The 23606-nt window shown below is 45.4% G+C and overlaps 1 protein-coding gene across 2 annotated transcripts in view; it reads left to right on the top strand.

The window, feature by feature from the left end:
• Positions 1-23606, top strand: part of LOC126469658 (leucine zipper putative tumor suppressor 2) — a 1134623-nt gene that overhangs the window by 368346 nt on the left and 742671 nt on the right. The window lies entirely within an intron of this gene.

Below are 23606 nucleotides of genomic sequence, written 5' to 3'. Positions count from 1 at the left end.
TGAAATCGTAACTCATCTGACCAGGCCCTAGTTTTCTAGTCGTCTAGGGTCCAACCGATATGGTCACGAGCCCTTCGTGTGGCCTGCGTCGCTCTCGAACCATACCATCAGCTCTTGGCAACTGAAATCGTAGCTCATCTGACCAGGCCCTAGTTTTCCAGTCGGATAGGGTCCAACCGATATGATCACTACCCCAGGAGAGGCACTTTAGGTGATGACGTGCTGTTACCAGAGGCACTCGCGTCGGTCATCTCCTACAAAAGCACATTAACGCCAAATTTCGCCGCACTGTCCAAACGGATGTGCTCGTCGTACGTCCTACGTTGATTTCTGCGATTATTTCATGTTGCTTGTCTTTTAGCACTGACACTTTATGCTATTGTCGCTGCTCCTGGTCGTCAAGTAAAGGCCGTCGGTCACTATGTTGTCCATGGTGAGAGGTAATGCATGAAATTTGGTATTCTCTACATACTCTTGACACTGCAGATCTCTGAATATTCAATTCCCTAACGATTTATAAAATGGAATGTTCCATGCTTCTAGCTCCAATTAACATTCCGCGTTTAAAATCTGTTAATTCCTGTGGTGCGGCCATAACAACGTGTGAAACCTTTTCACATGAATAACTTCAGTACAAACTACAGCTCTGCCAATGCCCTGCCCTCTTAAACCTTAGACAAGCGATACTACCGACATCTGTAACTCAGGGTATGTCTTTGCACCATAAATAACAAGTAAGAAAAGTGTAGTTTAATGATGTATCACAATATGGAACGCTAAAGATTAGTTTACGCATATGCTGAACAACGTTTTAAGACGGACCGGTTGTGCTAAAACGTTAATCACGATTTCTAGCTACGGCGTGAAATTCTATCATCCGTTGCATACATTAAAGGGTAAGTCTATAACATAGAAATTCTCAAATAAAAATAATGAGTTCTTTGTGTGCGGTTGCATCGTCTCTAGTGTCATGGGCACGTGATAATATGCTTTGGCTACTTACTGTTATGTGCAAGAAGCCTACAAACCACACTCAGATACATTGTGATGTAGCGACAGTATTCGTCGCTTGAATACGAGACAGCATGTAAAGGTAAAAAAGTCACGGAAATGCCGATTACTGACTGCTGTTCTTCTGCGAGCGCGCAGTGATTTTCCAGTCGATTCTACAAGGTGAGCCAAACGTGACGAAGTCAGCAGGTAACTATAACTGGTTTTCAAAGTTAAGTTCCACAGTTTCAATCGTTTAACGGTGCAGAATATATCCATGGTCAATTTCCCGTTATTCTTCTGTCAGAATATGAAAAAAGAAAATATAAAAGAATAAATAAAAAAGTTACATTTATAATCCCTTCATGACTTTTGGCCCACCCAGTAAAAAGGCTTGTCAGTCTTCTACTAGAAGGATTATTCCATTTCTTGTTGACTGCTGGTGCGACTCCTGGGACGCACAGTTAAACTTTTGTAATGATACCGATGCACCTGTAGAATCAGTGACGTTTCAGCTATTTCATTCTGGCGTGCTCGCTTACTATAAGGAAAAGTATCCTTCTATTCTGTCGGCTTTAAAATGAACTCCTTAAAAGTCTGAGCTATTAAATTCGGAAAAGAACAAAACCTTACACGGAAAGCTCACTAATGACGTGAAAAACATTAGGGCTGCGCTGTATCCACGTCCATTACACTACGGAAAAATTCTCCTCAGATTTTCAACAAACGTTATGGAGCTCGAAGCTCTGTCATGATTACGTGGCCGTCGAAAAACTGGCATGCTCATTTCACTGGAAAACCCATAAAGATTCTACAATTGCATTTACAATAAAGTGTGAAATTTACAGTATGTTCCCGAGATGGATTTTTGCCTTTCCGTATTGCTTGAATTAAAAACGTGTGACCATTATACTCTAATATAGATTCCCTTACGCCTGCGACTGTCTAGTGAGTAGGCAACACGTGTCAGTGACACTGATGTACAATAACTGGGACGCACTCCTTTCTGCTGCTGGTTCGAATCGAACCCTGTGTGGCTACGTGCGGGATAGAATAATCATTCAAGACCGTCGCAAGTGGTCCTTAATGGGTCTGTTGGCTGATTGAATGTTATACTTCCTTCTTTTGAAGAATGTTACACTGCTGGCCATTAAAATTGCTACACCACGAAGATGACGTGCTACAGACGCGAAATTTAACCGACAGGAAGAAGATGCTGTGATATGCAAATGATTAGCTTTTCAGAGCATTCACACAAGAAACTTCCTGGCAGATTAAAACTGTGTGCTCGACCGAGACTCGAACTCGGGACCTTTGCCTTTCGCGAGCAAGTGCTCTACCAACTGAGCTACCGAAGCACGACTCACGCCCGGTACTCACAGCTTTACTTCTGCCAGTATCTCGTCTCCTACCTTCTGTAAAGTTTGGAAGGTAGGAGACGAGGTACTGGCCGAAGTAAAGCTGTGAGGACAGGGCGTGAGTCGTGCTTGGGTAGCTCAGTTGGTAGAACACTTGCCCGCGAAAGGCAAAGGTCCCGAGTTCGAGTCTCGGTCGGGCACACAGTTTTAACCTGCCAGGAAGTTTCATATCAGCGCACACTCCGCTGCAGAGTTAAAATCTCATTCTGGAAACATCCACCAGGCTGTGGCTAAGCCATGTCTCCGCTATATCCTTTCTTTCAGGAGTGCTAGTTCTGCAAGGTTCGCAGGAGAGCTTCTGTAAAATTTGGAAGGTAGGAGACGAGATACTGGCAGAAGTAAAGCTGTGAGTGCCGGGCGTGAGTCGTGCTTCGGTAGCTCAGTTGGTGGAGCACTTGCCCGCGAAAGGCAAAGGTCCCGAGTTCAAGTCTCGGTCGGGCACACAGTTTTAATCTGCCAGGAAGTTTCATATCAGCGCACACTCCGCTGCAGAGTGAAAATCTCATTCTCGAAACATTCACACAAGGTTGGCGCCGGTGGCGACAGCTACAACGTGCTGACATGAGGAAAGTTTCCAACCGATTTCTCATACACAAACAGCAGTTGACCGGCGTTGCCTGGTGAAACGTTGTTGTCATGCCTCGTGTAAGGAGCAGAAATGCGTACCATCACGTTTCCGACTTTGATAAAGGTCGGATTGTAGCCTATCGCGATTGAGGTTTATCGTATCGCGACATTGCTGCTCGCGTTGGTCGAGATCCAATGACTGTTAGCAGAGTATGGAATCGGTGGGTTCAGGAGCGTAATACGGAACGCCGTGCTGGATCCCAACGGCGTCTTATCACTAGCAGTCGAGATGACAGGCATCTTATCCGCATGGCTGTAACGAATCGTGCAGCCATGTCTCGATCCCTGAGTCAACAGATGGGGACGTTTGCAAGACAACAACCATCTGCACCAGCAGTTCGACGGCGTTTGCAGCAGGATGGACTATCAGCTCGGAGACCATGGCTGCGGTTATCCTTGACGCTGCATCACAGTCAGGGGAGCCTGCGATGGTGTACTCAACGACGAACCTGGGTGCACGAATGGCAAAACGTCATTTTTTCGGATGAATCCAGGTTCTGTTTACAGCATCACGATGGTCGCATCCGTGTTTGGCGACATCGCGGTGAACGCACATTGGAAGCATGTATTCGTCATCGCCATGCTGGCGTATCACCCGGCGTGATGGTATGGGGTGCCAATGGTTACACATCTCGGTCACCTCTTGTTCGCGGCACTTTGAGCAGTGGACATTACATTTCAGATGTATTACGACCCGTGGCTCTACCCTTCATTCGATCCCTGCGAAACCCTACATTTCAGCAGGATAATGCAATACCGCATGTAGCAGGTCCTGTACGGGCCTTTCTGGATACATAAAATGTTCGGCTGCTGCCCTGGCCAGCACATTCTCCAGATCTCTCACCAATTGAAAACGTCTGATCAATGGTGGCCGAGCAACTGGCTCGTCACAATACCCCAGTCACAACTCTTGATGAACTGTGGTATCGTGTTGAAGGTGCATGGGCAGCTGTACCTGTACACGCCATCCAAGTTCTGTTTGACTCAATGCCCAGGCGTATGAAGGCCGTTATTACGGCCAGAGGTGGTTGTTCTGGGTACTGATTTCTCAGGATCTATGCACTCAAATTGCGTGAAAATGTAATCACATGCCAGTTCTAGTATAATGTATTTGTCCAATGAATACCCGTTTATCAACTGCATTTCTTCTTGGTGTAGCAATTTTAATGGCCAGTAGTAACAATTTTTTTTACCAATTAGGAGACGGTTTCATACTGAAATCCGTGCTGGTTCGTAACTATGCGTTCGCGACTATCTAGCTAATGGGTCGTTTGCACACCCATGTTTTTTCTTTTCTTGCCGTGTAAGTTCACCCATGTCCGTTTTCGGCATTGATAAAGTTCTCCTATCTGTCGTAAAAACTAAGAAGATAAAGTTGGAACGATTCGAGCTCACGTGGAGGTTTATCAACAGACATTCATCTCGCACACCATTCGCGACTGAAACATGAAACGTAGGAATTGACAGTGGTCCATGAAGTACTCTCTGCCGCACATTAGAATGTGCTTTGTCGACTACAGATGTAAATGTTTAGGGACGACCGGAGGAATTCTTGCCAAAAACATCAAACTGAGAAAGCATATTTCAGAGGAAACTAGCACGCAGGTAAAGGGGAGTTGCGCCGTGCCAGACGGGCTGTCGGGAGCAAATGGGTCAGGCAGCTAGTCGAGCGCCTGTGGTGTTGGCAGCCCGCGGCCCGCCGGGTCGCCAACCTCGGCGCGGTGCCGCGCTGTCAACCCGACAGGTGCGAGAGGAGGAGGAGGAGGAGGAGGAGGGGGAGGAACCTGCTTCCGGGAACTGCCGAGATCTGCCGCGAACGTCACGTAAGCGCTAATTCCTTACCAGTTTATGTCCACACTTTGCTACAATGTTTACAGCTCTCTTCTGTCGAGCTGCCGCTGAGCTCAGCAACCCACGCAGAGAGGTGTCTCCGTGGGTCGTACTATTTGTTTTCGCGCGTGTCACCAGCGCCACATCAGTGTCTATGCCCAAGAGCAGACAATTTTCAAACAAGAGTTCTATAAGCTGGTACTTTTTTTTGTAACAAAAATTTCTTGGAAGGAAAGGAAGAAACACATCTGCCCAAGCAATGTAGGGTAACCGCGAAAACCACGAATTAGGACAGTCTGATCAATATGTTAAGACATGAAATGTATTCGCAATTGCCGATATTGACAACTGTCAACTGTGTAATGGAATGGCGATAATGAAAATTTGTGGCAGACCGGGACTCGTACCCGGATTTCCCACTAGTGGCGAGTGGTTGCCTTACCTTTTGGCTATCCGAACACGACTCACAGCCGGACCCAAACTACCAAATGTGTCTACAACCTGTACTCGTACATCTTGTACAGGCGAGACATTTTTCTTGAAAGTCGCTTGCCCGATGTCGGCGGATAAATATGATATTGCACCGTCTGTGTTATTCCGAATTCTGAATAACACATGCAGTGCGTTATCGTGTCGCATGAACAGTGTATTAACATGAATGAGATTTTCACTCTGCTGCGGAGTGTGCGCTGAAATGAAACTTCCTGGCAGAGTAAAACTGTGTGCCGGACCGAGACTCGAACTCGAGACCTTTGCCTTTCGCGGGCAAGTGATCTACCACCGTGGTACCCAAGCACGACTCACGCCCCCTCCTCACAGCTTTACTTCTTCCAAACTTTACAGAGCACTTGCCCGCGAAAGGCAAAGGTCCCGATTTCGAGTCTCGGTCCGGCACACAGTTTTAATCTGGCAGAAAGTTTCAGTATATTAACGTCTTCGACCTGCACGCAAGTTCTGTCTGCTAACCAATGATCAGAATTCAGGTCCACTATCCCAGATATTTTATGGATTTCGCACTTGGTGTGTCTTGCAGTGAGAGAGAACCAATACCCCGTACACAGGCTCTGATCACTGATGACTTTCGTAGGTGGCGTATCGGTCATAGCCGAGAAAAACTAGACGAGTTAGCAGCGGTCTTGCAAGAGTTAGGAATGCCTTCGGCAGACTTCCGCAAAAATCGTTGCACGATTTAGCACCTGAGACTGATTGAGTGTTTGAGCAGCATTTGTTAATAGAGCTCAGAATAACACCGGAAGGTAGCGGATAAAGGAGAGTCTGATGCTCAACGACCGCACTGCAGTTGGCTGTTGCAAGCTGTATATGACGGAGAAGTTGAAAGTGAAACGCTCTTTTTCACTGATGAAACGTGGCTATCTGTGCCGGGGTATATTATCTCGTAGAGTAGATGACGTTTCAGTTCAGGAAAATCCTGGTAAGTTGCATGTAGAGACTTTCCCAGTTGTGAAAACAGTAGTATGTAATTAATGCAACACTAATAAATTGTACCAATCTTTTTTGATCGAACCATAGCTTCTGATGCGTATGCGAACAATGTACTGCAGTTCATTAGCTGAAACTTACGGACTATAAGGAAATGTGATCAGTACATGGGACCACTTTCTGATGTTTTATCGTCATCTCCTGGAGACATCCTCGGAAATAAACCGACAACTGCATCGAAAGCTCAACGTGATTCCGAATTCATAGAGATGTGGAGAGGGTGTCACCATTCACCACCCAATGTCCAATACGTGATTATCTCTCGTTAATGACATGGTTCTCCGTTTAAAGTAATCGATCATCACCGTTTTTGGCACAAAGTCTTCATCAATATTTTAACAACCTCCTTTTTACTGTTATTATTATTATTATGGTATTATTTTATTTACACATTTTTATCCAATATTTTCAGATATCATGATAATTCTAAATACTTCTTTTTGTGCTAAATTTTAAATTCATTTTCATATCTCTCATTTCATCTTCATCTTCATCTACATCCTCTTCCATTTCCATAATATTGTCCTCAAGTACGTCACCCTTGTATAGACCCTTTTTTTATATTTTCTCTTTTCATCAAATAAATTCAATATATCTCCTGTTACCCAAGGATTTCTACTACCCTCGTCTTTTTACCTCCTTGATCCTCTGCTGCCTTCACTATTTCATCCCTCAAAGCTACCCATTCTTCTTATACTGTATTTCTTTCCCCCATTCCTGTCTATCATTCCCTAATGTTCTCCCTGAAACTCTCTACAACCTCTGGTTCTGACACTTTATCCAGATCCCATCTCCTTAAATTCCTACCTTTTTGCAGTTTCTTCAGTTTTAATCTGCAGTTCATAACCAATAGATTGTGGTCAGAGTCCACACCTGCCCCTGGAAATGTCTTACAATTTAAGACCTGCTTCCTAAATCTCTGTCTTACCATTATATGATCTATCTGAAACCTCGAGTATCTCCAGGCCTCTTCCATGAATACAACCTTCTTTTATGATTCTTGAACCAAGTGTTAGCTATGATTAAGTTATGCTCTGTGCAGAATTCTACTAGGCGGCTTCCTCTTTCATTTCTTACCCCATTCCATATTCACCTACCACGTTTCCTATCTAAAGATAAGAAATAAAAAATTGTAGAAAACATAAGACGAGAAGAAAAGATGAAATAAAGTAAGATATAGATGCTAATTTTGCACCAACAGTGTAACATTTATTAGCCAGAGACAATCACGCATTCGGCATCGCGTGACGAACGGTGGTGCTCTTCTACAGAGCCCCCTTGAGATTTCTATACAGTTGTCTATTCGTCTCCGAAATATCTCACGCAGTTGGGAACGAAACGTCAGTGAGTATAGATCGATATCGGTCCCTTACAGGGACTAGAAGTTTTAGCTTAAGTAAGCTCCGGCGGTGAAAGCCAAACTGTAGTATTAACACGCTGCAATATATTTTCAGGGTGCTAACGGTTATCTCATGCGACACAATGCAAGAGCCGGCCAGTGTGGCCGAGCGGTTATAGGCGCTTCAGTCTGGAACCGCGCGACCGCTACGGTCGCAGGTTCGAATCCTGCCTCGGGCTTGGATGTGCGTGATGTCCTTAGGTTAGTTAGGTTTAAGTAGTTCTAAGTTCTAGGGGACTGATGCCCTCAGATGTTAAGTCCCATAGTGCTCAGAGCCATTTGAGCCATTTGAACAATGCAAGAGCACGCACTGCCTGTGCAATTATGGCAGTATTGCGAGGTGTTTTAGTTGATCGGATAGTTAGAATATATCTTACTTACAACGTCGCTACTATCTAGTTGTTCTCCGTTTAAACAGTTACGCCATCTGCCACAGTCCGAACAACGTGCCGGAGCATCACGGATCTGCTCAGGCTAACTACAGAAGTGTCGGTTCCCGCGCAACGCCGGGCACAACGTCTACGCGACAAAATGGTTCAAATGGCTCTGAGCTCTATGGGACTTACCCTCTGAGGTCATCAATCCCCTATAACTTAGAACTACTTAAACTTAACTAACCTAAGGACATCACACATCACACACAGCCACGCCCGAAGCAGGATTCGAACCTGCGACCGTAGAGGTCGCGCTGTTCCAGACTGTAGCGCCTAGAACCGCTCGGCTCTCCGGCCGGTTCTATGCGACACGTCTTTTGTTTAGTATAACTATTCTTAACTAACCAATTAGCTAAAATGTCAGTGTAATGTCCTGTTCTTAGCTAAGAATTAGGTAGAACCTGTCAGTGTAATGTCCTCATCAAGCACAAAAGAACAATAGGAGTGCGATCAGTCAATAGTGGAAGAAGATCTCAGCGGAGGGGTCGAAATGTATATCTTTTCTAAGAAATATGACGCGGCTTAACAACGCAGAAGATTTTAGCTTCAAGGGGGACACAGTTTACGTCTTACCAATTTGACGTGGAAAATATGATACGTCTGCACTTTGTGAGCAATTCAAGCTATATAGACGCGGAGAACCTTCGCTTACATCCAGAGATACAGATAGTATTAATAAATCCGCAATAATCCTTACACACAAAGAGATTGTGTTGATTTGGGGGAAGAGACCAAACAGCGAAGTCATCGGTCTCATTGGATTAGGGATGGATGGGGAAGGAAGTCGGTCCTCCCCTGTCTAAGGAACCATCCCAGAATTTACCTGAAGCGATTTAGGGAAATTACGGAAAAACTAAATCAGGAAGGCCGGACGCGAGATTGAGCCGTCGTCCTCCAGAATGCGAGTCCAGTGTGCTAACCACTGCGCCACCTCGCTCGGTACACATAAACGTCTTCTTTTTAATATGATATAGTCGCTAGTGTACGTTGCATGACGTAAATTGTTGGATTAACTGATAGACAGTAGCTGCTAATGAAAGTCGATTTAATTAAGTTGTGTTCTCACACAGAGTGGGAAAGTCGTCTCATCAGTTTTTGTACTAGCATCAATTACCCTTTATCTTCATATCTCTAAGTTATGATAAGTTGCTGGATAAGACGCTTTATGAATTTGAGGCAACTAGTTTACCGAGAACTTTCTGTCCAAGGATTCTATCGCGAAACACTTCGTAGTCGTATTAACTAGCTGCTCTGGAACACACACATTGTAACGGCAGATTTAAGAGCCTTTCCATGCCTGATATGGACTCGAGCCACTATCTTTGTTCGTTTTACAAGACAGCAACCGCTGCTCCGAAATGTGAAAAATATTTTGTACACAAATTGCTTCGATCCGCCAATCAAATACGCTGAATGGGAAATACTCAAACTCACAGGAAAAGTGTCAGTGTGTTTCCAGGAGAAGTGTGACGACACCAGTTCTCACTGGTATAACAGATGATAAATGTAAATGTCGTGTGACTAGGGCCTCCCATCAGGTAGACCGTTCGCCGGGTGCAAGTCTTCCGATTTGACGCCACTTCGTCGACTTACGCGTCGATGGGGATGAAATGATGACGATCAGGAGAACACGACACCCAGTCCCTTAGCGGAGAAAATCTCCGACCCAGTCGGGAATCGAACCCGGGCCCTTAGGATTGACATTTTGTAGCGCTGACTACTCAACTACCGGGGGCGGACATAACAGATGATATTTGCAAGAGAGGTCACCAGGAATTCGTCTGTCGTTTTGTAATGTTTTCATTTGCTCTTGAAGCGTATTTCGAATAGCATTGGCATTGGATCAAGGCTATTCTGTCCTAATGCTGAGTATAATGGAACGTCAGTTGAAGATTTGAACTATGTGTTTTTTCTCCTGTAGGCAGTATGATTGTCATCAAAAGTGTCTACTGCCCACAGTAAAAAATTCTTTTCGACAGTTCATTATCCACGAATGATAGGCTTATGTATAAAATATTACCTAAACTTATGTGAGAATGCAGTATATTTATTTACATAAAATGGTAGCCTAAGCACGAAAAGAGAAATCTTATATTATACAGGTGTAACGGATTTAAGTGCAGATATTTTATGTGGGCTGCCCTAATACGTACACACATCGATGTGTCTGTTACTTTTTCTCTGTGTCGCCAGTCTTCCCACAAACGCGACATATAATTTACTACGTGATGTTTTCTGCTTGGTCTGCAATAGGCAGACTACTTCTGTCACTGTAGATTAACCATTTTGCGTCCACCGGTTACCACTCCAATTCCTGACCTGCTGCACATGGGAAATTTAGCATTAATGGCTTGCTGCATGAACTTGGAGGTATTAACCAACCAAAAAACATTACTCCTAATAGCTATTATTATTAGCATGCATACGACGTAAATACTGATGTTATATTGTTCAGTCCACCGTCTTCAGTCACCAATAGAAATATCTGCCCTCACATCTGATACACCCTGTATTTGTGTTAAACTTTGTAATACACAGAGGTCATAATGTCACTATGACCGAATGCCAGAATAAATAAATAATAAAGAAATAAATAAACTACAGGTAATATGCTGTGTACAATACTGCTTCAGTTATGCTACAGATACTTCTACTTGACCCTATTATAAGACCCATTACGAGCGGACAACGGTTCACTTCTACTTGATCGCTCCACAACCCTTTAAGTATCCGTGAGCGGTTACCTGCCTACGATCCTCTACGAGGCGCGTAAATCATCGGTCGCTATTGCTCATGCCTTCTGTCGGGCCTTATTGGGTGACAGTCGCTGACCCTACCCACGTCATCCCACGAGACGCCCCCAGCCTCCTGCCTTGGCAGCTAACAATTAAAAGCTCTCTTTGCTCGGGCGGGCGTAGGTTTAAAGGCCGATCAGTCTGGATAGTTGTATTTACAGGCCATTGTTCGGTGGGCGAGAGCTATCATACAAGCTGTCGCCTGCGGGACCACTAAGGCGGCGACTGCAAGAAATACGTCAGAGCGCGCGGGCTAACTCCACGCGCCGTTCACCATTATCGACTACCTGTTCGCTTCAGCATTTCCCTGGCATTACTGTGACCTCTCGATGTAAGCTCGGGTACGACATAGGCACCTATCCGACGTGGGAGGGATCATTTTTACCCATATCACTTTCGAGACTTTTCAGTTATCTGTTATTGTGGTCTTCAGTCCGAAGGCTAGTTCGGCGCAGCTCTCCATGATACTCTATCCAATGCAAGCCTCTTTATCTCCAGACAGTCTCCCTCTACGACTTTTACCTCTCCATACTTCCCTCCAGTACTAAAGTCGTGATCCCTTGATATTCCAGAATGTGTATTACCAACCGATCCGTTCTTCTAGTCAGATTGCACCACAAATTTCTTTTCTCATCAATTACATTCAGTACCTCCTCATTGTTTTCGTGATCTACCCATTTGATCTTCAGTATTTTTCTGTAGCACCACATATCAAAAACTTCTATTTTCTGCTTGTGTAAACTGTTTATCGCCCACGTTTTACTTCCATACATGGCTACATTCTAGACAAATACCTTCAGAAAAGCGTTCCTAACACTTACATCTATATTCGATGTTAACAAATTCCTCTTCTTCAGAAACGCTTTTGTTGCCGAAGTTCGAATCCTGTGCCTGGATGTGTGTGATGTCCTTAGGTTAGTTAGGTTTAAGTAGTTCTAAGTCTAGGGGACTGATGACCTCAGAAGTTGTCCCATAGTGCTCAGAGCCATTTGAGCCATTTTTTCAACTTCGATAATCAAATATTTTGCTGCCCATATAACAAAACTCATCTAGGTCTTTGTCCCATTTCCTAATCTAACTCTCTCAGCATCACTTGATTTAATTAGGCTACATTCCATTATCCTTGTTTTGCTTTTGCTGATGTTCATCTAATATCCTCCTTTCAACACCCTGAGTTGAGTTGCGATTCCAGTTCCTTTGCTGTTTATGACAGAATTAAAATGTCATCGCCAAACGTCAAAGTTTTTATTTCTTCTCCTTGCACTTCAATTCCTATTCATAGTTTTTCTTTGAGTTCCTTTATTGCGTGCACACTGTAGACTGTAGACAGTGAATAGGATCGGGGAAAGGCTACAAACCTCACGTCCTTCCCCAGTAACAGACCTCCTTTACCCCTCTGGAGCCGATACTTGATTCCTATGGGGCTTCTTCGGCTGTGCACGTGTTGCACCGAAAGTGAAACTAAAAGTCTCCAAAAAGAAAAAAAAGCTTTATTATTGTTCTTTCTGCACAAGTGCCGTTGCCTCTGTTTCCTGGCAAAGTGTCATAGTTCTCAACAGTTTCGTCAGTGAGTTCGCCGGTTTCACATCCTAAAAAATATGAAGTTTGTGAAATAATTCGTTTTCTGTATGTGAAAAGTAAAATGTTTGCTGAACTTCATGCGGACAGTAAGAAGTTACGTGCACATCATCGAATGGTTCAAATGGCTCTGAGCACTATGGGACTCAACTGCCAAGGTCATTAGTCCCCTAGAACTTAGAACTAGTTAAACCTAACTAACCTAAGGACATCACAAACAGCCATGCCCGAGGCAGGATTCGAACCTGCGACCGTAGCGGTCTTGCGGTTCCAGACTGCAGCGCCTTTAACCGCACGGCCACTTCGGCCGGCCATCATCGAATGCTAAAGGGTGTAACAAACCATGCACATTCAGAATGTTTAATTAACTTCGCCTTGATAATGTACGTCGCCAAAGGGAGGGAAAGACATGGATTTGAGTCAATCCTTAAAATTGGTGTTTATGTATGCTGGACGCCGCGCAACATTGTACAAGTGACGTGTGACTGTTTCTCCCCAGTAAGCCCTGTTACATAAAACAATAAAACAAGCGTTCCTATTAATTTAATTTGGAATGGTGTAACCTCGTTATCTAATATGGCGTTATGAGATATGAAAAACTGAAATAAATTGCGAAAAAAAAGTCACAAACTCTGTTTTGTGTCGTCCATCAGTCGCTGTGAGAAAATTTGCCTGTTGGTTCACAATAAATGTAGTTGCTGATTACTAAATGTTGCCTAGGCGGGCTAACAACTGTGTTGTTGATATCAGTATTACTTTACATTCTTGTGTTACTGGCAAAGTTGCGGTCAGTAACTGGAAACCTTCATTACTTAGTGACCTGTGGCTAGAATTGCTCCCATTTCATAATAGAACAGGAATTTACATTAAACCGTTATAATAGAGACTACTGTGTTGATACTTCTCTGTGACGAATCTCAGCGGACCGCTTAACTTAGCATTCGCACCCTCTGGACAAACCACCATCAACATCTTTGCCTGCTCTCACGCCGTAGGAATGTGTAGAGAAGTTTTGACATTGCTGGAGATGTTGGTGAGCAGAACGTATACACCTATACGTCTCATTTCCCATTAGGCAGATCAACATCTACACTCCTGGAAATTGAAATAAGAACACCGTGAATTCATTGTCCCAGGAAGGGGAAATTTTATTGACACATTCCTGGGGTCAGATACATCACATGATCACACTGACAGAACCACAGGCACATAGACACAGCCAACAGAGCATGCACAATGTCGGCACTAGTACAGTGTATATCCACCTTTCGCAGCAATGCAGGCTGCTATTCTCCCATGGAGACGATCGTAGAGATGCTGGATGTAGTCCTGTGGAACGGCTTGCCATGCCATTTCCACCTGGCGCCTCAGTTGGACCAGCGTTCGTGCTGGACGTGCAGACCGCGTGAGACGACGCTTCATCCAGTCCCAAACATGCTCAATGGGGGACAGATCCGGAGACTTGCTGGCCAGGGTAGTTGACTTACACCTTCTAGAGCACGTTGGGTGGCACGGGATACATGCGGACGTGCATTGTCCTGTGGGAACAGCAAGTTCCCTTGCCGGTCTAGGAATGGTAGAACGATGGGTTCGATGACGGTTTGGATGTACCGTGCACTATTCAGTGTACCCTCGACGATCACCAGTGGTGTACGGCCAGTGTAGGAGATCGCTCCCCACACCATGATGCCGGGTGTTGGCCCTGTGTGCCTCGGTCGTATGCAGTCCTGATTGTGGCGCTCACCTGCACGGCGCCAAACACGCATACGACCATCATTGGCACCAAGGCAGAAGCGACTCTCATCGCTGAAGACGACACGTCTCCATTCGTCCCTCCATTCACGCCTGTCGCGACACCACTGGAGGCGGGCTGCACGATGTTGGGGCGTGAGCGGAAGACGGCCTAACGGTGTGCGGGACCGTAGCCCAGCTTCATGGAGACGGTTGCGAATGGTCCTCGCCGATTCCCCAGGAGCAACAGTGTCCCTAATTTGCTGGGAAGTGGCGGTGCGGTCCCCTACGGCACTGCGTAGGATCCTACGGTCTTGGCGTGCATCCGTGCGTCGCTGCGGTCCGGTCCCAGGTCGACGGGCACGTGCACCTTCCGCCGACCACTGGCGACAACATCGATGTACTGTGGAGACCTCACGCCCCACGTGTTGAGCAATTCGGCGGTACGTCCACCCGGCCTCTCGCATGCCCACTATACGCCCTCGCTCAAAGTCCGTCTACTGCACATACGGTTCACGTCCACGCTGTCGCGGCATGCTACCAGTGTTAAAGACTGCGATGGAGCTCCGTATGCCACGGCAAACTGGCTGACACTGACGGCGGCGGTGCACAAATGCTGCGCATCTAGCTCCATTCGACGTCCAACACCGCGGTTCCTGGTGTGTCCGCTGTGCCGTGCGTGTGATCATTGCTTGTACAGCCCTCTCGCAGTGTCCGGAGCAAGTATGGTGGGTCTGACACACCGGTGTCAATGTGTTCTTTTTTCCATTTCCAGGAGTGTACATGAATAGTCTGCAATTCACAGTTAAGTGCCTAGCAGAGGGTTCGTTGAACTACCTTCAAGTTATTTCTCTACGTTGAGAGTATTTTTATCCTGTCGTTGCAACTATACCCTCAAGAATTATAAAGCAGCTACGGACACTACGGCCACACAAATGAAGAATTTATTTCTCTACCTTTCCACTTTCGAACAGCGCAAGGGAAAAACGGGCACTTAAATATATCCGTGCGAGCTTTGAATTCCATTATTTTGTTACGATGATCATTGAAACTGCATGATCTATTCCACGCCCTTCCTACCTGAGAAATGCTTCTTATCCGCGTCCATGCAAGGGATATCTTCTGTGTCAGCGTAAGTGGTGGCGGGATAGTGTAGTTTCCATAATTTAGAGTATACGTACAAAAGTTTGGGAACTGAAGTTAAAGATTGTTTTCTATGACGTAAGTGGAAAAGTCTCTGAATATTACTACGTAAATAATTTTAATTAAACGTAGTACCAAGGGGCAGCAGAAGAGTAGCCGAGAGACCCAAAGGAAATGTCCATTACTGTGGCATCAGCCAATAACCCTGTAACCATAAAATTGATTGACTGGAAGATTGAATGTTACCCAGTTTCTAGAGTTGACTGGGCCTCAAGATTTTGCACAATTGGTTGCAACCCCGCGCTGAGAGTACAACATATGTTTTGGTGTCATTTGTAAAGTGGTTTGGCGCAATATAAAGCTGTAGTAACAAACTTGGCTATGAACTTCCGTTCATTTCTGACACAGTCACTTTAGTGATACAGTCATAGCGTGCTTCATAAGAATAATAAATATAGAAAATCTGGGGGTCCACAAAATATCATGCCATTACCGTGAAAAAAAGAAAAAAAGCAATATCGGCCAGACACGCAGGTCCTCTGGGTTGAGATTGAAACAGGACACTTACGCCAGCAACAAAACAGCGCTAGGCTTATGTATGCAAAAGAAGGGACATAATATTGACAAAATCGAAGACCAACTATAAATTTTACAGAAAGTTTGAAAAAGTAAATCGTTAGGTATTGTAGAAGAATTGGACGGAAGGAACCAGACAGAATGTGTTTGCAACGGTCTACCTCGTTGAGGTAGCCGCTGTGCTCCAGCTGATGATGGGGCCTTGCTGGGTCCGAGTGCCCATTGTGCCTACCGGGCCGTGACTTCACTTCCGAGCATCTGCTCAGCTAATGTAAGAAATCTCGCAGGCGGAATAGGAGTGCGGTAGCCAGTGATGTAATGATTTCGCAGGAGGAAATGCAGCTCCATCAGCCGCCGGAAATGTGCTTCAAATGGTTCAAACGGTTCTGAGCACTATGGGACTTAACATCTGTGGTCACCAGTCCCCTAGAACTTAGAATTACGTAAATCTAACTAACCTAAGGACATCACACACAACCATGCCCGAAGCAGGATTCGAACTTGCGACCGTAGCGGTCGCGCGGTTCCAGACTGAAGCGCCTAGAACCGCTCGGCACACGGCCGGCAAATGTGCTTCATACTGATCACTTATTTTAACTATCGTTTTACTGCATCAACGATATAGCATTTATTGTAACTTTAGTACATTTTATGGTTTTTGCAATTAAAGATTTGTCGTATAGAAGATGTGCGCCTATAGCGCACAGAGTTGGAAAGAGACGCAAACTTAGCCGTATCTACATAATTCCATGATGTTTTGTATAATGTTCAGTTTGACAACGCATGAAAAAAACGCATGTCAGAAATAAGCAGAAGAGTGCAATAAGTCAACCACTATTCTCTTTAAATTTTTTTCCAAGAGCTTGGCTATGTTTGCTAAAGTTAAAACACGGTGCTGTTTCTGACGATATTAAGGGCTTAATTGTGTATCTTTGAGTCTTCCGAGACTTTTCTTTTCTGTTAAACAAAGACATTACCAGGATCCTTTTCGGAGAATAAGTGGAGACTATTATCGGTATATTATTTTCGACTTGCTGAATACACAGCTTTGCCCAGCTATATACAGGGTGTACATAAAGTCCGGGAAAACTTTCAGTGCCGCGCGGAGTGGCCGCGCGATTTGAGGCGCCTTGTTACAAACTGCGCGGCCCTCCCCCCCGGAAGTTCGAGTCCTCCCTCGGGCAAGGGCGCGTGTGTTGTTCTTAGCATAAGTTAGTTTAAATAGTGTGTAAGACTAGGGAGCGATGACTTCAGTAAATTGGTCCTTTATGAATTCACACACATTTGAACGTTTGGACACTTTCAGTTATTTATTGCAGAAGAACCAAACATTGTACAGATATGTCATTTTGAAGAGAAACCCTGAAAGTTTTTTTCATGTATACCGCCACAGCATAGTTTGGTAATTTGCCTATAGTCAGCGCTACGCGCAAACATTGCGAGTCCAGGTGCGGAGCGAGCTTTCTCTGTGTTGGAGTTCCGACAAAAACAAATGTGCTACAGCTGTTCAGCGAATGTGTGACTTTTTTCTGTGGGGACACATTAACGATCTGGTGTATGGACCGCCTCTACCACGTGATGTAGCAGAGCTCCGGGAGAGAACACGGGAAGCGACTCCCACAGTTGATGATGCCATGCTGGGACGGGTATGGCAAGAATTCGATTACCGTACTCGTCTGCCGGGTCGCTCATGGTTTGCATATCGAACGTTTGTAAACGATAAAAAAAATAAAAAAAACAACTTTCAGAGTTCCTCTTCAAAATGCAATGTGTATGACATCTATACAATGTTTAGTTCTTGTGCAATAAATAATTGAAAGTGTTCAAATGGTTCAAATGGCTCTGAGCACTATGAGACTCAACTGCTGAGGTCATTAGTCCCCTAGAACTTAGAACTAGTTAAACATAACTAACCTAAGGACATCACAAACATCCATGCCCGAGGCAGGATTCGAACCTGCGACCGTAGCGGTCTTGTGGTTCCAGACTGCAGCGCCTTTAACCGCACGGCCACTTTCGGCCGGCAATTGAAAGTGTTCTTGGACTTTATGTACACCCTGTATTTATTTCCCACCTTCCACCTCACACGGTCTTCCTCTTCCTCCTGACCCCTTACCTTCTCTATTGCCTCCTACACATGTCCACTTTTCGCACTGTCCATCTCGTCCTTCCCCTTCGTTCATCCTCCTCTTTATGTCTTTCTTCTACTCCACCGTCTCCCTATCCTTTTCTTCCTCATCCCTCTCTCTACTAATCACCTCCTCGTCCCGCTCTCTACCCATCACCTTCTTCTCCTTCTCTGCCTCTCTCTTCCTCTGCTCTCTCTCTCTGGCCACCTAACTTCTCATTCTCTGATCATTTCCTCCTCGCCCACTTCTGCCCATCTTCTCCTTACACCTTCTCTGTCCATGGTCTCCTTCCTCCTCTCTCTGTCCAACTCTTCCTCCATCATCTCTCTATACATCTCCTCTCCTCTTTCCATGTAGTCCTTCTTCCCACTCTTTGCCGAACACGTCTTCCCCTTCTTTCCCCCCCCCCCCCCCCCTCTATTTTCTCTGTTTTTTGCCCCTGACAGGTAAGCTGCCCTGGAAAAGTAGGTCATAAGACAGTCTGATATTACCATCTGATATTACTCTCACACAACATGCCTGTTATGCAGTGCAGCCTACATGGCAAGGGTTGGAAAAAGCCGTTTTTGCCAGTATTTCCATTCCTATGTGATCTAGGAGCTTCTAAACCTCATTATGCTGATACTCATGTTGTCTGTTGTTTGTCTGCCAAATTTGGTTGAAATTGATCCAGCGGTTTGGACGTATACAGGATGCTTTATATCTGCTTTATACACATACTAGCCTTTATAGCCGGCCTGTGTGGCCGAGCGGTTCTAGGCACTTCAGTCCGGAACCGCGCGACCGCTATGGTCGCAGGTTCGAATCCTGCTTCGGGCATGGATGTGTGTGATGTCCTTAGGTTAGTTAGGTTAAAGGTAGTTCTAAGTTCTAGGGGAGTGATGACCTCAGATGTTAAGTCCCATAGTGCTCAGAGCCATTTGAACCATTTAGCCTTTATACACATACTCACAACTTGGCATATATATTGCACACATTGCTTACTTCTCTCTGTATCAACCTTTCTCCCCATTTCTCTGTTCATCTCTTCCTGTCAATTAGCTGTTTTCTTCATCTCTTCCTCTCTCCTCTCTTGTCCATCTCCTCCCTCTGGTCATATATACCTCCCACTCCCTCCACCTATGTCTTGCTCTCCCTCTGTACATCTACTGTCTTGGGTATTAATAACAGCTTCAGCTGTATTTTGGTCGTTCATTTCTGTACCACTGCCGGTTTCGTGGCGTTAAAGCCACATCTTCAAGTGGCTTATGATTAAACATTAGAGCGGAAGAGCTCAGAATCTTTTTTCTCAACATTTGTTGTTCATTAATCATTTGTTACCTGAACATGTGGCTTTAACGCCTCGAAACCGGTAGTGGTGCATTAATAAAGGATCAAAGTACAGCCGAAGCGGTTATTAATACCCTAGGTCAATAGTCATAGCTGTGGTTGCCCCATCTAGGTTGCCTGCATCTACTCTCTGTTCTGCTCTCTGTCCAGCCCCTCCTCATCCTCTGTCAGTCTCCTCTGCCTCCTTCTCTACATCCATATCATCATCCTCCACTCTATGTACATCTCCTCTTCCCCTCTCTCTGTGTCGATCTCACCCTTCTCCCCCTCTCTCCCCTCCTCTATCCATCTCCACCTTCCCCTATCGGTTCCCATGCACACTTGAAGCCCCAGAAAAACAGTTAGATAGTGCAGGCCAAAACTACTCCAACACAACATACCTGTTGTGCAGTGAAACCTACGTGGCAGCGTTTGAAAAAGCATGTATCTGCATGTACCTCTTCTCTTTTTGGAGATGGGAAGTTGTAAACCCCACAGCACTTACACTTGTGAAACTTACTGTCTGCGTGCCAAATTGGGTTGAAACCGATCCAGAGCTGTAGGAGGAGATCCTGGACTGGACGTGCATATATGCTGCTTTATGTATAAAGTGTGTGTGTGTGTGTGTGTGAGTGTGTGTGTGTGTGTGTGTGTGTGTGTGTGTAGGGGGGGCGGGTGTGTGCATGTGTGCACTTCATTATGAAAATGTTCTGGATGACTGAAATACAAGACTCAGAAGGTGTATGGATTCTCCAGTGCTGTTTAGCACACAAAATGTGGTGCAACATAACAAGAGCACATCACAGTAGGAGCTCAGGTGTATGGATCATCACTGTTGGACACGTCCATCTCTGCTGGCTTGCGAAACAAACTTCTACACACTTGTCACAAAATGTGGCCACAGGTCCATATCGTTGCATTCCAGTGAACGGGTGTCGACTGACTGTCCTTATGTCGTCGGGTAAGGAGAGGTTCGAGAGCCTTACTAATACACGTTTGTAGGTTTGTATATATTGTGGCCTGAACTCAACCTACAAAGTTTCGGAGGTTGGTCAGAAATATCTGGTGAGTATTTTGGTGCACGGGGCCCACGGTCTCCTGTGGCCGTTGTTGTTGTTGTTGTTGTTGTGGTCTTCAGTCCTGAGACTGGTTTGATGCAGCTCTCCATGCTACTCTATCCTGTGCAAGCTTTTTCATCTCCCAGTACCTACTGCAACCTACATCCTTCTGAATCTGCTTAGTGTATTCATCTCTTGGTCTCCCTCTACGATTTTTACCCTCCACGCTGCCCTCCAATACTAAATTGGTGATCCCTTGATGCCTCAGAACATGTCCTACCAACCGATCCCTTCTTCTGGTCAAGTTGTGCCACAAACTTCTCTTCTCCCCAATCCTATTCAATACTTCCTCATTAGTTATGTGATCTACCCATCTAATCTTCAGCATTCTTCTGTAGCACCACATTTCGAAAGCTTCTATTCTCTTCTTGTCCAAACTATTTATCGTCCATGTTTCACTTCCATACATGGCTACACTCCATACGAATACTTTCAGAAATGACTTCCTGACACTTAAATCAATACTGGATGTTAACAAATTTCTCTTCTTCAGAAACGCTTTCCTTGCCATTGCCAGCCTACATTTTATGTCCTCTCTACTTCGACCATCATCAGTTATTTTGCTCCCCAAATAGCAAAACTCCTTTACTACTTTAAGTGCCTCATTTCCTAATCTAATTCTCTCAGCATCACCCGACTTAATTAGACTACATTCCATTATCCTTGTTTTGCTTTTGTTGATGTTCATCTTATATCCTCCTTTCAAGACACTGTCCATTCCATTCAACTGCTCTTCCAAGTCCTTTGCTGTCTCTGACAGAATTACAATGTCATCGGCGAACCTCAAAGTTTTTATTTCTTCTCCATGAATTTTAATACCTACTCCGAATTTTTCTTTTGTTTCCTTTACTGCTTGCTCAATATACAGATTGAACAACATCGGGGAGAGGCTACAACCCTGTCTTACTCCCTTCCCAACCACTGCTTCCCTTTCATGTCCCTCGACTCTTATAACTGCCATCTGCTTTCTGTACAAATTGTAAATAGCCTTTCGCTCCCTGTATTTTACCCCTGCCACCTTTAGAATGTGGCCGTTATAGAGTGCATTATAATTATGACTCTTTTTTCTTTGAAAATACCTTCAAAACAACTAAAACACCAAAATATGCAATGGTTAACCAAGTAATTTCAACAACTCTAACACAGACGCGGAAGTATAGTGACGTGGTTGCTGTCGTTGTGTGGTACTTGCTTTGAACCGTACAGGAGTTGGATATTGCTCAGCTTTTCATCAGGTAAACCTATTCGTACTGCTGTGTATCACTGCTAGTGAACAACTAAAATTGTTGAGAAAAACAAGCCCGAGAGAGAAATGAGCAGTACTAAATGCAAGCTCGAGGGTGGAGAGTACATTGGGCATAATAGTTGTCAACAGCAGTTGCCATTAATGAATGAAACAAATTTTGAAACTTCCTGGCAGATTAAAACTGTGTGCCGGACCGAGACTCGAACTCGGGACCTTTGCCCTTCGCGGGTAAGTGCTCTACCAACTGAGCTACCCAAGCACGACTCACGCCCCGTCTTCACAGCTTTACTTCTGCCAGCACCTCGTCTCCTTCATTCCAAACTTTACAGAAGCTCTCCTGCGAACCTTGCAGAACTAGCACTCCTGAAAGAAAGGATATTGCGGATACATGGCTTAGCCAAAGCCTGGGCGATGTTTCCAGAATGATGTTTTCACTTTGCAGCGGAGTGTGCGCTGATATGAAACTTCCTGGCAGATTAAAACTGTGTGCCCGACCGAGACTCGAACTCGGGACCCTTGCCTTTCGCGGGCTTCTGTAAAGTTTGGAAGATAGGAGACGAGGTGCTGGCAGAAGTAAAGCTGTGAGGACGGGGCGTGAGTCGTGCTTGAGTAGCTCAGTTGGTAGAGCACTTGCCCCCCAAAGGCAAAGGTCCTGAGTCCGAGTCTCGGTCCGGCACGCAGTTTTAATCTGCCAGGAAGTTTCATATCAGCGCACACTCCGCTTCAGAGTGAAAATTTCGTTCTTGAAACAAATTTTGTTTCCAAATAAGACAGTGGACCGTCGATATTTTCTCTGTTGCGCAGACATTTTCAGTGCAATGCAGACAGATAGTTGAACGAATTCCAATTACTCGCTAACGAGCTACTGGAAGTTATGGACCCCTTGCACAGAAAAAAAAGAAAAGAAAAGAAAAGTGGAAAATGTCCAAGAACAATCTACGAAATTTGCCAATGTAATTTCGGTTCATATTGTAGAAACTGGAGCTAGGTCAGCCACTGACGCACGCTTCCTTTACCAGCCGTAGGGTAACAATGACGCGCATTAAATTCGCGTGGAGCGTACATCGCCTGCAGCATGTGGGCGCTGCCGGCGGACGCTGGTGGTAACTCGGCGGGCTAAGCAGGTACTTGAGGTGAGCAGCGGCGGTGGCGGACTTTGGCGCCGTTTGGCCCTGCCAGTTGGTAATTACTGGGGCCGGTTCCCAGCCGCAGCCCCGCCGCGGGGGCTGCATCGCCTAACGGTGCTGTCGCTGCATCCACAAAAAGAGGAGCCGCCCGCAAACTTCCTGGACCGCCGCGAGTGCAGTGACAGACTTCAAGTGTTCCGCCGGAGCCTTGCATACAAAACGATGCCATAAACGGCTGACCCCCAGCCGGCAGTGCTCGTCGGGAGCAGTGGCCGTCGCAGCCTGCGCATCGCCTTAACGACTTGCAAAGGCATGACCCTCCACGTTCATGTAGGGGCAAACGAGTTCCCAAGTTCCTAGAGTTGTCAGACTAATTTCTGCACACTTGCGAGAATAAGAAATTATACAGTGACGAGCCAAAACGTTATGAACAATGCGTACTGCTGCTGGCTTTTCAGGCGTGTGACGCGGTCAGAAAAGCGTACAAGAGGAACAAGACATGGATGAGGAATCGCTGTAGTGACGAAAGCGCCGGAAATGTGGAAATTCGCTGACAAAGGGTGCACTGCTAAGGCAGGCGCCTGGGTATGAGCACCTCGGAAATGATGAAACGCCTCGGATGTTGACGTGCTTTTGTCGTGAGCATCTGTGGAAAGT

The sequence above is a fragment of the Schistocerca serialis genome, chromosome 1, assembly GCF_023864345.2.
Source record: "Schistocerca serialis cubense isolate TAMUIC-IGC-003099 chromosome 1, iqSchSeri2.2, whole genome shotgun sequence".
In the NCBI taxonomy this organism is placed as follows: domain Eukaryota; kingdom Metazoa; phylum Arthropoda; class Insecta; order Orthoptera; family Acrididae; genus Schistocerca; species Schistocerca serialis.
Note: the sequence above shows the minus strand (reverse complement) of the source record. Positions and strands in the feature narration are given on the sequence as shown.